This window comes from Sus scrofa, chromosome 12 (genome assembly GCF_000003025.6).
Source record: "Sus scrofa isolate TJ Tabasco breed Duroc chromosome 12, Sscrofa11.1, whole genome shotgun sequence".
In the NCBI taxonomy this organism is placed as follows: Eukaryota; Metazoa; Chordata; class Mammalia; order Artiodactyla; family Suidae; genus Sus; species Sus scrofa.
In genome coordinates this window covers 36297379-36312496 of record NC_010454.4, presented here as the reverse complement: position 1 = coordinate 36312496, position 15118 = coordinate 36297379, and the positions used below count along the sequence as shown (strand labels likewise).

Below are 15118 nucleotides of genomic sequence, written 5' to 3'. Positions count from 1 at the left end.
TCTGGCATCCATGAAGATGTGGGTTCAATCCCTGGCCTTGCTCAGTGGGTTAAGGAAGGATCTGGTGTTGCCCTGAGCTATGGTGTAGGTCACAGACGTAGATCGGATCCTGCATTGCTGTGGCTGTGGTGCAGGCTGGCAGCTGTAGCTCTGATTTGACCCCTTGCCTGGGAACTTCTATATGCCGTGGGTGCAGCCTTAAAAAAAAAGAAAAAGAAAAAGAGAAAAAAGAAAATGGAGCATGGGTATGAGCAGCTGTCTATAGGACGTATAGTCTCAATGGATTGGGAAAGGATTGGGAGAGGGCTGAGCCGTTCTAAACAAAAATGCTGTAATATTTCTGGTATTCTACCCAGCCTCCCCTTCTGGGCTCTGTTTTTGGTGACATCCTTTACTCACATTCCACCTCCAGACTCTCCTTCTGGCTTCTAGGTTACTGGTTCCTTGAATATTTCTCAGCTCTGCTGGCTTCTATGATTTGGGCATCTCCCACTATCTTGAGTGAGTAATTCCACACATTCGCCAACAACCTCCTGATCCCTTCCATGTCAACCTCACCCAGCTCCTTCAGGCACTCTCACCCAGCTGGGGTGGGAGTAGGGGCTGCAGGGGAAATCCTTCGTAGAAAGAACAAGAGCAACTGGAACCAAGCAAGCCAACGGCCTCAGAACTCAAGATCACTTATGTGCTGCTGGAGTCATTACATACTTTCTATATTCTGTCGCTGTTCCAGTCTGTACCCTTTCAGACTGTGTTATTGTACTTGGCCAATCCATGCAAATTAACATGGGAGTCTTATAACAAAGTCCACTAATGTCTGCCTTCCATGCTGGGAATGCTGCCAGGCTATCGTCCTTTCTGTCCCCTTTGCTTCTATTTATTCATTGGCTCCCTGTTTTTCTACCCACATTGGCTCCATACCCTGGCATCACTCTGGGACAGTGAAGGTAACAGGTACTCTGTACCAGTCCTTTAGGATTCTACCGTACTCAGCTACTTCTGCTCTATTGTATCCTATCAGGAGAGAATAATCAGAATTCTCTTTGTTTCTATGGTATTTCTTGCTGCCTACCTGAATATTTGATATTCTCTTCCCTAAAATGTTGCAAACTAAGATCTGAACCAACAGCAGCAATAAAAGGTAGTAGAAATTTGCATTTTGGAAACTGATATAACAGGGTTGAATTCCTGGATCTATCCATCACCTACCACCAAGGAGACTTTGGACATATTACTTGAACCTTTCTTTTTTTTCTTTTTTGGCAGCCCCAGAGCACATGGAGTTCTTGGGCCAGGGATCAGATCCAAGCCACAGTGGCGACCTAAGCCAAAACTGCAGCAACCCTGGATCCCCAACCCCCTGGGCTGGCCTGGGAATTGAAACCCGCAGCCTGGTGCTCCCAAGATGCCATTGATCCTGCTGCACCAGAGCAGGAACTCCAGTACTTGACCTTTCCAAGCCTCAGTTTCCTCATCTGTAAAACAGACATCTAGTCTTGGAGAGTTGTTGGGAAGATTAAGTAATATTATGTCAAGATAATCAAGTAATATTATGAGGCTTACATGAACTACTTAATAAATGCTTGTTGTTGTTGTTGTTGGAAGATTTGTTATAAGAATGTTACTGGAGTTCCTTTCGTGGCTCAGCAGTTAACGAGCCTGTCTAGGATCCATGAGGATGCAGGTTTGATCCCTGGCCTTGATCAGTAGGTTAAGGATCCAGCATTGCCGTGAGCATTGCCATAAGCATTGCCGTGAGCTGTGGTGTAGGTTGCAGACGCAGCTCAGATCCCATGTTGTTGTGGCTGTGGCTCTGGCAGCTACAGCTCCAATTTGACCCTTAGCCTGGGAACCTCCACATGCTGCTGGTGCAGCCCTAAAAAGATGACCAAAAAAAAAAAAAAAAGTAGAAGAAGAACCATTATTATCCACCTCCCCAGTCCTGAAAAATAAAATGCATTTGCCACAAAGTACACAAATGACTCCCTCTCTATGAGCATCCACTAGAAGATGCAGAAACAAGCCCTGCAAAGAAGCACATTCTGAGACACAAAAAAATGCAATTCAAGGATACAAATTAAGCATCAAAATCACTCTATGCATTAAGAAACACAAATATTAAGAAAATAATAGAATCAAGAAAAAGTCATGGTCCTAAGACATGGCTGATCTCAATCAATGGCTATTGACTACAGAAGGGCTTAAGGGAAGTTGGCTCCAAAGCAGTCTATGCTCAGTCTACCTGTAGAGAATTCTAGAAAGAAACAATGTTCATGTTGAATGAGGCAGCGGGTGAGGGTAGGAGAGAACAAGGTGGCAACAAGAAATGCAAGGGTTTGGGCAGTAATAAGACAAAGGCCAATTAATCAACAGAAATCAAGAGAGTAAATAAATTTCAGAGGGCAGAACAAGATAGGATGACCAAAGTACATGCAAACAGTCTGCGGGGAGGAGAGCTGTTGATCAGTCAAACAGCTGGCATCAGAGAGGGTCACAGGGAATGGGGAAGAGGCAGAGTTGGAGGGAGAACATACAGTCCTCAGACCCAGCAGAGAGGTGAACTCGCAATTCAGAAGCAACCCTCTCCCTTGGCCTCCACAGCCATTATAGTTCTCTCTCCCTGTTGGGAATGCTTCTGTAGGGAGTCTGGTCTGTGACCTTGCTAATAATTGTGACTGGATGATTAGGAGTCGGGGTGAGCCTTGACAGAGTTCTCTGGACAAGTATTTCAGGGCTGTCTTCACTGGCTTCATGGATGCAGGCTTTTGCGAGGGTCACTGATGGAAAGAGAGGACTTGATTGGACCATGAATCTGGTCAGTAAATCCCCAGGTCCACAGCCTTCCTGGTTCATAAAATGGCAGGATTAGCCATGGTCTCTTTCTGAGAGAAATATTTAGTGTGTCTAGTAGTTTTCCTGGCTATACACCAGAGTGGGGAAATAGAGTACCGTCCTAGGAACATGTTTTCTTTTTAGATGTGCAATGCCAAGTGCATCTTTAAAGAGTCCAAGAAAGTATCTTAAAGCTCCCGAAGAAATCTCCTGTCTGGTACTGTATCAATGTATATATAGATGAGCTAAGTTCCATAGAAAATTTGGGAGGCTAAGTGACACAGTGGAAAGTGCATGGGTTTTAGTGTCCGACAGTTAGTTTGAATTTCAGCTTTACCACTTAACAGCTATGTGATTTTGCACAAATTATTTAAACACGCTGAGTCTCAGTGTCCCCAACTATAAAATGGAGATAATATTTATCGGAAAGACTTGTGAAAGTTAACCGAGATAAGTACATATTTCACTGTGCCAGACACATTGAAGCTAATGGCACTCCATAACTGGTAATTCTCTTTCCTTTCTGCTGATCTTTAATGAACAAAACCATTCCTTACGTCTTATTGTAAGGTTCTCCATCTAACAAACTACTCAGACTTTTTAGACATAATTACTGCTATCTTGATCCTGGATGTTCTTATAAAAACATAAAAACTTGTAACTACAGTGTATAACTGCGGAATAATTGCTCCTCAAAAACATCCATGTCCTGGAGTTTCCACTGTGGCACCATGGGTTAAGATCCGGCGTTGTCTCTGAGATGGTGCAGGTTCAATCCCTGGCCTGGCACAGTAGTTTAAAGGATCCAGTGTTGCCACAGCTGCTGCAGAGGTCACAGCTCTGGCCCAGATTCAGTCCCTAGCCTGGGAACTTCCAAATGCTGTGGGTGCAGCTATTTTTTTGGTTGTTTTTTTTTTTTTAAAAAAGCCCAAGTCCTAATCCTGTAACCTGTAACCTGTGAATAGGATGAATATGTTGAACCATAACTGGCAAAAGGGATTTTACAGATGTGCTTAAGGCTAACGACCTTGAGATGGGAGATTATTCTGGACTATCCAGGTGGGTCCAAAATAATCCCATGAATTCTTTTTTTTTTTTTTTTTTTTTTTGTCTTTTTGCCATTCTTAGGCCGCTCCTGCAGCATATGGAGGTTCCCAGGCTAGGGGTCGAATCACAGCTATAGCCACTGGCCTACGCCAGAGCCATAACAGCGCAGGATCCGAGCCGCGTCAGCGACCTACACCACAGCTCACGGCAACGCCGGATCGTTAACCTACTGAGCAAGGCCAAGGATCGAACCTGCAACCTCATGGTTCCCAGTCAGATTCGTTAACCACTGTGCCACCACGGGAACTCCAAATAATCCCATGAATTCTTAAAAGCAGTTGAGATCAGGGAGATGTGACTATGGAGAATCAGAAAGGTGTAATGTAAAGAGGACTCAACTCACCATTACTGGCTTTGAAGATGGAAGCAGGGTGAATGAGCCAAGGAATGCAGGCGTCCTGCAGAAGCTGGAAAAGACTAGGAAACAGATTCTTCCCCAGAGCCTCCGGAAAGGAATAAAGCCCTGATAATATCTTGATTTTAGTCTGATGTTGTCCATGTTGAACTTCTAGCCTACGGAGATGTAAGATAACAAATTTTGTATTATTTAAGCTATGAAAGGTATGGTAATTTGTTATAGCAGCAATAGGAATCTATGTATACAGGCACCAAAAGTGGCTCAGGACCATCGGGATAATTGACAGTAAGGTTATCCAAGATTCATAACAATCAAGCAGTCATCACTGATAGTATGATGAAAATGATCTTCATAATGCCTCATACATATTATTCAAAAGTAACATTTATTTTTCCTCCTAATCTTTAATTTTAAAATGTGATGTGGCCAAGTAAACCTGGTGGCCCTAGCTCGAGAGTGATAAGAGGGTTTTCTTAAAAACATGAGGTGAAGAAAAAAGAAAGATATGAGTGGCAGGAGTTGTAGATTGAGTCTCAGCTGTGTCTCTCCTTTTTTTTTTTTTTTTTGGCTGTGCCTGTGGCATGTAGAAGTTCCAGGGCCAGGGATCAAACCTGAGCCACAGCAGGGACAACCCTGGATTCTTAACCTGCCTTCACTGTGTCTCCACTCCATATTCAAGCATGTCAGGACATTTCCATATAGACTGGCCACAGAAGGGAATAATGTGCTTCATGGGAAAAATAAAAACTGGATTCCTTGGAGCTCACATACTGTCCTAAGGCTCCCCAATGCTGAGACTCCCAACAAGTGGCAATTCACTCAAGTTACCTTTACGAATAAATGGTTTATTACAAAGATACAATATTTATGGAAATTCAGGGAAGGACGAGCTATCAGGGTCGGGAAGAACAAGAATTAGAGGGTGGTTATGGATTCGAGGCAGTTCCAAGACCTCAGCCACAGCTTGTGTGCATCTTTATCCCTCTTAAGTTATTCAGCTACTCCCTGTGTGTCTGCCACATCCTCCACTCACTACTGCCTGCCTTTCTTACCATCTACTCCGGGTATCTCTTCTGCATCCTACATTCTGCTTACTCATAACCGAGTTACTCATAACTTGACTTAGTCAAACCTTTGACTCATTCAAGTCCCCTCCTGACTTCCCCACCTTCTCTTAACCCTAGAGCCATTCTGCTTCATTCATTAACTTAAAAAAAAATCTATTGAGCATTGGCTGTGTGTCCCCAAGCAGGTTAGTTTAGTCAGAGGGAGAGAGGCCTTAATCAAATAATCGCAAAAGTGCTTCAGGTGTATTCTGATTGCCTCAGCTTTTTTGTTCAAACCAGGGCTTGGGATCAGTTGCTGGATGCTCTATGGACTAACTAGCTGCCTTCAGGAGCAGCAGCAATAGGCTGTCATGTTTATTACTAAGACACTCCCCTTTCCCCAAAACAGAGCTGATTGGACCAAGGGTTGGCATTCGACCAAGGACAATTAATACAGTGGCTTGCCAGCAACCTGTAGTTTAGCTCAGATTAATAAGCTTCCCATAAAAGGAAGATATTACAGTATAGCAGACATTGTATAGAATTAACACATTTACCACTGGGGATAAACTTTACACTCCAGAGCCGTCATCTAAATGGGGAAGGATTTCATCCATAGGGAACTTTCTCCTTCATGAGATGGAAAGTTAGAGGGCACTTATTTGATTCAGGGCCTCTGGAGAGGAAGAAGGGCAGAGAGCAGGAGTGGTTTTGAACATAACATAGGGCAGGGGTCATCACTCAAATCATGGCCAGAGTGAGGCGTAGGGAAACTCTGCCTTGTTTCCTGCAGGAAGGTATCATCGCCTTAGGCAGGGGTAGATCAGGGATAGTTTCCTTGAGGTGTGGTTCCCAGGGCTGGTTGGAAGAAGTGGCAAGAGCAAGAGGCCTTTGCATTCTCTGAGACAGTCCTTAGTCTGAGGCTAAGTGCCAAAGGTTTCAACATAGTGCTGGTTTCTATGCTGGACTTCTGCTGTGTTTACTTTAGGCAGTTCTCGATGAAGCATTTTTAGACAAGCCGTAGTATGCAAAGGCATCATGGCCACAACTAGAGCACATGACCTTGAGTGTCCCTGTAGGAATCCACAGTTAGGAATTTACATGGAGAAGAAGGTCTGATTGAGGGGCAGCCCCCTACACTGTTGATTGTAGGTTGGTGACAAAGTTGGCACATCTCAGTTGGCCCCAGGTGCTGGGCTGTGTTACTGGTGTGGCTGGAAAGGAAGTAAACCCAGGGATATTGAATAGTAACAGCATTCTCTAGAAGGCAGATTGACTAAAGGGCTGGTGGTTCCTGGGAGTTTGTGTATTTTGGTTTTTGGAACAGGATGTTGGCACATTTGTTCTGCTGTCTGAAGATAGGCTTGGTTTTGAAATAAAAACACACAGAGGACTAAAGTTCCTCGGACCATCTGGTACTGTGTTCCAAACCTGACTTAGAAGTATTTGATGTTGGTCTATAGTTATTTGCAGTTAGGGCAGATCATGTAGACCGTAGTCACAGTCCTGGAACCGAAGAAGGAATCCAGGAACTAGTCTATGCCAGATGGAGAACAATGACCAAGAAATACAATATATTAGCATTCATCGTGAAGGCCCAGGGGTTGAGGAGAGATACGCATGAAGAGTACTTCTGTATTTGGAAGACCACTGGCTACTAGAAACCATTGGCATCCTCCATCCCAACTCTGTACTACCCTTTAGAGACCATCTGGTTCAGCTTTCTTGTGTTACTGGTGTAAATACTAAGGTCCAGAAAAGCCATGTAACCTTGTATACTTCAATTAATGGTTGAAGTAAGGACAGGACTCATAGGATGGCCTCCCTTTTAAAGAAGGTCTGGTGGGGAGTGAGCAGAGTCAGAGCTGAAAAGCAGACAACAACATGTCTTTTGTGTGAGCATCACATTTACATGCATATTAAGAAACTATGTATGCACAATGGAATACTACTCAGCCATAAAAAAGAACAAAATAATGCCCTCTGTAGCAACATGGATGGAACTAGAGATTCTCATACTGAGTGAAATAAGTCAGAAAGACAACGACAAATACCATATGATATCACTTATATCTGGAATATAATGTAAGGCACCAATGAACCTTTCCACAGAAAAGAAAATCATGGACTTGCAGAATAGACTTGTGGTTGCCAAGGGGTAAGGAGAAGGAGTAGGGTGATTGGGGAGCTTGGGGTTAATAGATACAAACTATTGCCTTTGGAATGGATTAGCAATGAGATCCTGCTGTGTAGCACTGGGAACTATGTCTAGTCACTTATGATGGAGCATGATAATATGCGAAAATAGAATGTGTACATGTATGTGTAACTGGGTCACCATGCTGTACAGTAGAAAAAAAATTGTATTGGGGAAAAAACTATTTAAAAAAATAATAATAATAAAATAAAAGTTTAAAAAATCTATGTGTTCAATGGTTTCTTAGCAAGTAGTGATAGTGTTGATAAAATTGTCCTAGATCCTTATTTAAGCATCAAGTGACATCACTCAATCAAGTTGGGCAAGTCAGAAATCTCAGTGGCCCTAGATCCCCAACCCATATCCAATCCAACACCAGGTCTTATCAATATCATCTTCTACCCATTTCTTTCCTTTTTCTCTATAACCACTCTAGTCTGAGCTACCATCTCCTCTTGACTGGACTTCTGAGACAGATTTCTACTGGCTTGTCCACATTTCCTCTGCCTCCAATCTACTTTCCTCATAGCAGCCAGTGGTCTCCCCCCACCTTTATCTTTTTTATTAATTGATAGACTTTATCTCTTAGAGCAGTTTTAGGTTTATAAAAAAAATTGAGCACACATTACAGAGTTCCCTTATACCCCCTCTGTACTCTACTCCTAGCTTCCCCTATTGTTACTATCTTGCATTAATGTGGTACATTTGTTACAATCAAGAACCAATGTTAATATACTATTTTTTTTTCTTTCTGGGCTGCACCTGCGGCATGTGAAAAGTTCCTGGGCTAGGTACCGAACCTGCACCACAGCAGCAACCTGAGCTGCTGCAGTGACAACACCTGATCCTTAACTGGTTGAGCCATAAGAGAACACCTTAATATACTATTATTGAGTTCCCTCATGGTGGAGTGGGTTAAGGATCTGGCATTGTTACTGCTGTGGTTCTGATTGCTGGCCTGGGAACTTCCACATTATTGGATTGCTTTCACATGCTGCAGGTACAGTCAAAAAAAAAGTTTCTTGGGAGTTCCCGTTGTGGCGCAGTGGAAACGAATCCGACTAGGAACCATGAAGTTTCGGGTTAGATGCCTGGTTCGCTCAGTGGGTTAAGGATCCGGTGTTGCCATGAGCTGTGGTGTGGGTCACAGACGCGGCTCAGATACTACATTGCTGTGGCTGTGGCGTAGGCCGGCAGCTACAGCTCCAATGAGACCCCTAGCCTGGGAACCTCCATATGCCACAGGTGAAGCTCTGAAAATAAAAACAAATTTTTTTCTTTAAAATAAATACATAAATTAATGAATGAATAAAATATACGATTGTTAGCCGAAGCCCATAGTTCATCCTGGGGTTCACTTTGTGTCATAAAGTTCCATGGGTGTGGACAGAGGCATACTGTCATGTATCCACCATCACAGTATCATGCAGAACAGGTTCACCGCCCTAAAAAAGCCCTGCACTTCACCTGGTGGTCCCTTGAGAGTGGTCTTTTCAAAAGACTGAGGTTCGACCTACACCACAACTCACTCCCCTCACTCAGTCTCACCCTGCACCACTTTCTTTCTAGTTTTCTGTCTCCATATAGGTCTTTTTGTTTCATTTCCTCAAATCACACTCCATTTTGCCTCTGAGTTTTGCTCATGCTCTTTCTTCTTTCTGAAAGACTCCTTTCCACCTCCAGGCTCCATCCCCCAGGTCTTATCTTGGTTTGTAATTGCTACGTGTGTGATTATTGGATTGGCCTCCTCCTTGCCTGTGAGCTCCTCAATGGCAAAGCTGTGCCTTTGTAGCCACAGTACCTGGCACATAGTAAATAGGTAATGACATTTATCAAATAATTTGCTTGTTTGTTTGTGTTTGTTTTGGCTTTTTAGGGCCACACCCGCAGCATGTGGAAGATCCCAGGCTAGGGGTCGAATCAGAGCTGTAGCCGCCGGCCTAAGCCACAGCCACAGCAACACCAGATCTGAGCTGCATCTTCGACCTACACCACAACTCACAGCAACGCCAGATCCTTAACCCACTGAGGGAGGTCAGGGATCAAACCTGCAACCTCATGGTTACTAGTCAGATTCGTTTCCACTGAGCCACGATGGAAACTCCTTGTTGAATAATATTAATGTGTAAATTAATAAATGAACAGTTTCACCTGACTGTGTAGAGCTTGGAAAGAGTAGTGAAGGTTTGCAATGATGGCAGAGGATGAAAGAGAAAGAAAGCTGATGGGAAACAAATGAAAAGATTTATCCAATAGGCTGAAAATATAGCTGAAAATGTGCAGAGGCCTCAATCCATCAGATGGTGTCAAATGGGAGAGCTGGATGGGTAGTTATAGCGACGGAGAGTTCACATTTTCCATAGTGGAACTGTACCGGAGGTGACCAAGTACAGGGTACGACCACTGGGACTAGGCTGAGTAGACTAGGAATGAAGATGGTGAGTTTGCAAGGTCAGGGAACTAAGAAGCTGGGCCATCAAGTGGCTGTTCCATGGAGACAGCAAAATCCCTCTCCTCCCAGGATGAAGAAATGAGCCAGGCATTTAACAAAATGTGAGCGTGTAACCAGGCTGGGAGATGACAGGACAGAAGATGACTAGTTGAATGGCACGGATCTCAGTGGGGCAGATTTTTCACACTAGAATAGAGGAGACAACTTATAGCTTCAGGAGCCAGAGGGCAGTTGCCAATGCCCCTCTCTATGTGGGGCAAGGAGGAATAAATAGCTTCTACTTGAAAGGACTGCAGGGGAAGTGGTAACCTCAGGGAAAGCCAGGTTTCAGTTCAGGCTAGAAGGTGGTGGGAGATTTGCTAGGTCTCTAGTTGCATGTAACAGACATGAACTCTAGTTATCGGTGGCCAGTAGGGAGTGGATGGTTGAGGGAGTAACCATTACGGGTGAGGAGAGGTGCCAGGAATGTCTTTGCGAGCTGGGAAGAGACTCCAAAATGTGTCGACTACAGACAGTTCGATAAAGAAGTTGAGGAAGTAGGAGAATTTGTTCACCAACAGACAGGAGTCCTAAGCACACAAATAAAAATCTGGTAGGGTAAAGAGAAGCAGCAGTAGAGAAGTATGGGGATTCGAGTGATGCATAGATTCCAAATGGTGGTGTCAGGAAGGTTGTGACTAAAGGAGGACCTATAAGCACACGCTGACAGTTGCCCCATCTGTCCGCTGCCTGACCTCCTGTTTCATTCCAGATATCTGTCTCCTCTTGATTCATGCTACCCAATGAATCCGAATTTCTGACCTCTGCCACCTTATCCCCTCCCTTTGCCCCAGAACATCCCTTAGAGATTCCCTGTGCCACCAAACTCTCTAATGCCTCCCTAAGAAGCTGCATTCTGGATTCTTTCTTTCTTATTTTTTTTTCTTTTTAAGGCTACACCTGCAGCCTATGGAAGTTCCCTGGCTAGAGATCAAACTGGAGCTGCAGCTGTGGTCTACACCATAGCCACAGCAATGCTGGATCTTAGCTGCATCTGTGCCGCAGCTTACAGCAACACTGCATCCTTAGCCTACTGAACAAGGCCAGGAATCGAACCCCCATCCCCAAGGACACTATGTTGGGTTCTTAACCCACTGAGCCACAATGGGAACTCCAGAATTATTTCTTAAACTCACACCTGGTGTACCGGTCTGATGCTGCTCCTTTTTATCTTTTAACTTACCATATTTATATTTTTTATTGTCTTTTTAGGGCTGCATCTGCAGCATATGGAAGATCCCAGGCTGGGGTTGAATCGGAGCTAGAGCATATTACTAGGCTTACATTATGCAGTTGATTGCATTGTGCTAGGCACTGGGGAGATATAAATATGAAAAAAAAAGTGTAGTGTTTGCTAGCAGGAGCTTGTAATCTATCTAGTATGTAAGAAAAAAGATGCTCCCAAATAATATAATAATAATATTATTATTATTATTTGTCTTTTTAGGGCTGCACCTGAAGCATATAGAGGTTCACAGGCTGGGGGTCAAATCAGAGCTGTAGCTACTAGTCTACACCACAGCCACAGCAACATGGGATCTGAGCTGCGTCTGTAACCTAAACCACAGTTCATGGCAACACGGGATCCTTAACCCACTGAACGAGGCCAGGGATCAAACCCACGTCCTCATGGATGCTGCTCGGTTTCGTTAACCGCTGAGCCACGATGGGAACTCCACCATATTCTATTGTAATTATTTTTATATGTCCTCTTCTCTTCTAATTGGGGTTTTTTCAGAACAGGAACTATTTTTTGGTTCTTGTTTACATTCCTCCCTTCTAATGCTTAACGTATTGCCTGTGACTTAGGGATTAATTTGTTGGATGAGTGACTGAGGGAGGGAATGGACTTTTATCTGTCCCTGTTCCTGTAGCCTAGAAATGTGGGCCTCAGAGAGGTCGCCTCTCTGAAGAGACTTTTCCAGTCTTGCCCACCCTTTTCTATGATTACTGAGTTCCTGGCCTTGATTCCATGCTTGCCAGACACAGACCATCTGCCGGGCTAGACAAATCCAGCTCATGAGACACCCTGTCCTGGATGCCTTCCCTGCTTCCTTCCAGAATATTGGCCTGCCACGTACAGACTGTTTCCTCCATTTCCTAAAATGACACCTCCACAGCATGGGTTAAGTCCCCAACCCCAAACCTGGATTAGGGCCGGGATCCCCTGGTCCATATTCCCCAGAGTGATTTTTTTCCTACTCTCTACACTTCCACCATCCTTGCAGAGGGGCCACCCAGGGTAAGTGTATATAACAGTTGAGAATTTACATGGCCATGACAATCACTGGAATCAAAATGTGATTACTTCTAGGATAGGAGGGAGAGGAAATGAGACCAGGGACAAGCTATAGGGGCTTTGACTGCATAGGTGGTTTTTATTTTCTGAAGATGATTACATAAGGATTTTTCTTCTCCTTCTTCTTCTTTTTTTGTCTTTTTAGGGCCACACCCATGGCATAGGGGTCAAATCGGAGCTGTAGCCACTGGCCTACACCATGACTACAGCGACTCGGGATCCAAGCTGCCTCTGCGACCACCTACACCACAGCACATGGCAACGCTGGATCCTTAACCCACTGAGCAAGGCCAGGGATTGAACCTGCATCCTCATGGATATTGGATTCATTTCTGCTGAGCCATGACAAACTCCCATTATTCTTTTTAAAATAAAAAAAAAGTTAGGGGCAGGGGGTCATGCCCACAGCATGCAAAAGTTCCCGGACCAGGGAGTTCCTGTAGTGGCTCAGTGGTTAACGAACCCGACTAGTAACCATGAGGTTGCGGGTTCAATCCCTGGCCTTGCTCAGTGGGTTAAGGATCCGGCGTTGCCGTGAGTGCAGCTCACAGCTGTGGTGTAGGTCAGAGATACGGCTCGAATCCTGCATTGCTGTGGCTGTGGTGTAGGCCAGCAGCTGTAGCTTCGATTGGACCCTTAGCCTGGGAACCTCCATGTGCCACGGGTATGATCCTAAAAAGACAAAAGATTAAAAAAAAAAAAAAAAAGTTCCCAGGCCGGGGATCAAACCCACACCACAGCAGCAACCGTAGACATAGCTGTGACAATGCTAGATCTTAAACTTGCCACACTATCAGGGAACTGCAAGCATTCATTATTCTTGAAACTTTTTGTAATTCTGAAATGTTTTAATTTAAAAATTTAGGATTAAAAGTACAGTCAGTCCTCTACGGATACCAAAATCCACAGATGCTCAAGTCCCATGGTCAGCCCTCAGCATCCTTAGATGCAGACCCCATCATTATGGAGGGCCAACTGTATTCAGCTTTTACCTTAGTGTAATGCCTGCAGGTGGATCCAGGGACAGAGATAACACTGGTTGATGGGCTCTTGAGGATAGGAGGAATTCAATCAAAATGTTCAGCAGAGAGAGGACAGAGGGGCAGAAGAGGGCTTCTGGGCTCAGAGCCAATATCTTAGACCACAGGCTGTAAGTTTAGCTTGACTATGAAAGCCTTTGGAATCTATTGTGTTTGCCAGTGAAAGGCCTCAAAACAGGCAATTCCCAACTTACTAGTTTATTTGTTGGGCTGTTGTCTGGAACTGGGAACAAGTTTTCCTATAGAGACAACATTACAAATTGTGTCTCTGCCCAAAGGCCAGCCCACAAAAGCTTACAGAATTCTAAAGTACCTAAATATTGTACTACAACTACTAAAGACCCTGACTGAACAGTATTTCTGTGGGAAACGCGTATTTAGAGTTTTAGTGCCGGTGGTACATATTCCGCAGCCCTGAGAGTCCTCTGGACTCTTGACCTTATTCCCACAGTGCTGATTCTTATCAGAATGGCCCCATGTGAGGTGGAGGGCAGAGTAGTTGCTTTCTGTTGCTACAGGATTCAAGACGGAGTTCCAAGCAATTTATCTCCACGTATCCTGGCCCATGGTCTAAATTTAGCCTCCCAAGCACAAGAAGGAGCCTCTTATTTGTACATGTCTTATACACCCTGCCACAAGCTGACACAAACTCTGTCCTATCAGGGACCTCATATGCACATCTCTGTGACATTAGGGGAGACAATTTAGAGTCCTCATTTCTTGGGAGAAATGGTGTGGAAGATTAATTGATTGGGACAAATACAATCCCCGAAACAACGGGAGGGAGGATAAGCCTGGGAGAGCCTTTGGGCTTTTCCGAGAAAGAGCAGGCTACTTTATCTATTGATTCCTGGTCCAAAGAGGTCCCATTCATGCCTTTCCTGGACCAAAATTAACCTTCTCAAAAGGAAGGACAAGTTTCCCTCAGATCCAGAGTTAGATAAGGCATCATAGCAGTTGAAGACTTGCTTGTCTCCTTCCCAACTTTGATTTACCTTGATCGAAACAGCTCTACACCATTGAAACCAATGCCTTTAACAGTACCGTGAGGGCCATGCTGCTCAAATAGAAGAGAGTCATGGCTCTGGCAACAATCAATACACGTGGAAGAAGTTGGCTGGTTGATATCAACCACCTGATTTTAGAATGGGAATCATTTATCAGCAGTGCTACCTCAGAGGTTTGAAAGCATGAAATTAGATAAGGGTATCCAGTATCCGTGACAAGGTGCTTGGACTTCCAGAGCCTGGAGCAATTGACACAGACCCAAGCGAGCCCTGGTTTCTTTGAGTGTTTTGACTTTACTGTCTCTTATAAACTAGACAGTGAAATGGCCAGGTGGGTTTTCTATTTCAAAGTACCAGGAAATAGAGAAAGCATCTCTACTCTTGGCAATCCTCCTGGGGCAACAACTAATAGAAGCAATCCAAAGTCTGATGTTCATGGCGCCTGGTATAGGCACCCAGCATAGAATTGGAGTCACCCAGGAGTAACCTAGGGAGACTCTGAAAGCTGTGAAGCCCCTTCACCAGGACCAGTGGCTGTGTTTCACAAGAAGAGAGCCCTGTCACAAGTACTTTGACTTACTATAAGGGTACATCAATTCTCACCTTATATCACACCTCAAAAGGAAGTACTGCTAATTTAAAGTATTAAATATAACATAAAATCTTAAAATACTGCAAGAAAATGCAACAAGATAAAAGATAATACTCATCTTGGAGTTCCCATTGTGGCGCAGCAGTAAT

General features: G+C 44.2%; 1 long non-coding RNA gene across 1 annotated transcript in view; it reads right to left on the bottom strand.

Moving 5' to 3' along the window:
• LOC102157680 overlaps positions 4145-15118 on the bottom strand; it is a 133436-nt gene continuing 122462 nt past the window's right edge. Inside the window, exon 5 of the long non-coding RNA XR_001299904.2 lies at positions 4145-4452. This is a non-coding gene — a long non-coding RNA (uncharacterized LOC102157680). The remainder of the gene's footprint in view (positions 4453-15118) is intronic.